Source organism: Perca flavescens, unplaced genomic scaffold (assembly GCF_004354835.1).
Source record: "Perca flavescens isolate YP-PL-M2 unplaced genomic scaffold, PFLA_1.0 EPR50_1.1_unplaced_scaf_21, whole genome shotgun sequence".
Classification (NCBI taxonomy): Eukaryota; Metazoa; Chordata; class Actinopteri; order Perciformes; family Percidae; genus Perca; species Perca flavescens.
In genome coordinates, this window is record NW_021166637.1 from 45001 (window position 1) to 47500 (window position 2500).

The 2500-nt window shown below is 38.6% G+C and overlaps 1 protein-coding gene across 1 annotated transcript in view; it reads right to left on the minus strand.

The window, feature by feature from the left end:
* LOC114551609 (FH1/FH2 domain-containing protein 1) overlaps positions 1–2500 on the minus strand; it is a gene marked incomplete at its 3' end in the record, with an annotated part of 62382 nt that overhangs the window by 44824 nt on the left and 15058 nt on the right. The window lies entirely within an intron of this gene.

Sequence of the window (2500 nt, forward strand, 5' to 3'; positions counted from 1 at the left end):
CCAAATTAAACCTAGAAAAAAATGCAAAAATGTTGAATGCATGTGTGTGTGTGTGGCTGTGTGTGTGTGTCTCTGTCTGCCTCTGTGTATGTGTGTGTCTGTGTGTGTGTGTGTGTGTCTCTGTCTCTGTGTGTGTGTGTGTCTGTGTCTCTGTGTGTGTGTGTGTGTATGTCTGTCTGTGTGTCTCTTTGTGTGTGTCTCTGTGTATGTATGTCTGTCTCTTTGTGTGTGTGCGTTACTGTGCATGCATGCGTGTGCATGCATGTGTGCGTTACTGTGTAACTGTGTTATTGTGTGTGTGTGTGTGTGTGAGTGTGTGAGTGTGTGTTACTTTAATTTAAAAAGACATATAGACACTTCATTATCCATTTCTGTATCAAAGAGTTGCACATCCACATACATATTTGGCCCTTCATATGAAAGAATGTAGGTTAAACAACAGGTTTGGGGGTGTGTGTGTGTGTGTGTGTGTGTGTGTGTGTGTGTGTGTGTGTGTGTGTGTAAACAAAAGGTTTGGGCTGGGCTATGGCTATCAAAAGAGACGCGTCACACCGTTTACTGGGTGGACTTTACAAACAATACACACAGCAGCGGCTGCTCTGATTGGTTTAAGGTGCGACTCTCCTTACAGTGACTCGGCTCTGATTGGTTGAAGGTGTTACTCAGTCTCCCCCCCCCCAGAGAGAACAGAGTCAAATGGCCCAATCCCAAAGTCCAGACTCTGGAGTTGAAATTCGTAAGGGCTTAGGGTTGTCCAGATGTCGACTTTAAAAGGGCGAGAGGGTTTGAGTCTCCGAGCCCTTCCTGCGAGGCTGTGATAGGTTGTTTATGGTTCATGTAAGGGATGTATTTGGGTTAATCATCATTCAAAATATATTCCAGGGGTTCATATTGTTGTATGTCACACTGTATGGATTGTTAGACTGTACCTCAACCATAAAATAAAACAAAGGGAGGACTGATAGGTTTGGTATTTGTGCATGCAGATGTTTGAATGTATCGTATCTATTCTAAGGAGCTTCTAGGTTTGTAAATCTATTATGAGTTTGGGGCACAACTTTCCCACAGAGGAACTGGAGCCAGGAATGTGGGAATCTATTAGGATCATCAGCCATAAAGGTGCAGTTTAAGAGTAAACTGGTGGGCTGACATGGATAGCTTAAGCTGTGTGAGCACAAAAAGAGTTTAAAAAGGACCCATTCTGATGTACATGTTGGTCACCCTTGGGTGTCCCAGTGTCATGAAAGTTTGTTCACCGTTTGAATAAAGCTGCATTTGATTTATACACATCCGACTGGTCATTAGCTGGGCCATTTCTTTCCCTAAAATAAAAAATCTGCGATTATTTTATAAAAAAAAAACAACTTGATTTACGATTTGATTTCCCCCCCCCTTCCATTTAAAACTAAATAACTGCGAACCGTAAATATATTTTAAAAATATATATTTATTGTATTTAATTAAAGTGCATCAACAAACAAAATTGCAAAGGCAAACCCTTTCTCTGAGTGAAAAGTCACTGTGCAGTGTGCATCAAACATTGTTAAACATCCAAATTATTTATACTGTATTTGGATATTAAAAAAAAATAAATCGATTTTTTGAAAATATGAAAATCGATTTGACCTACCAACTCGATTTTAAAATCAAATTGATTTTTTTCCCATCCCTACTGCTCGTCATCTTTGATGTTTCCCGACATCATTTCTGAGTTAGACCAAAAGGGAAATCTGGACATTACAAAAGGTAAACATCAGCCTGCCACACGAACAAGGAACAGACCGACCTGGTGTCCAGCTGGTTCAACTAGAGCTTGAAATAATGTGGAATCAGGCAGCCATCTCCTGATCCTCGGCTGTGTGGAAAGCATCGACAGAACAGTTCAGGCCAAAAGTTTGGACACACCTTCTCATTCAATGAGTTTCCTTTTTATTTTCATGACTATTTACATTGTAGATTCTCACTGAATGCATCAAAACTATGAATGAACACATATGGAATTATGTACTTAACAAAAAAGTGTGAAATAACTGAAAACATGTCTTATATTTTAGATTCTTCAAAGTAGCCACCCTTTGCTTTTTTATTAATAAGGGAAATAATTCCACTAATGAACCCAGACAAAGCACACCTGTGAAGGTAAAACCATTTCAGGTGACTACCTCATGAAGCTCATTGAGAGAACACCAAGGGTTTGCAGAGTTATCAAAAAAAGCAAAGGGTGGCTACTTTGAAGAATCTAAAATATAAGACATGTTTTCAGTTATTTCACACTTTTTTGTTAAGTACATAATTCCATATGTGTTCATTCATAGTTTTGATGCCTTCAGTGAGAATCTACAATGTAAATAGTCATGAAAATATAAAGGAAACTCATTGAATGAGAAGGTGGGTCCTAACTTTTGGCCTGTACTGTATTTCAATGATAATAAACTGTTTATTTTGGACAAATGCCTCTCCCAAGAAACATACACAGACATAATAGGTTTAAAATTATTCA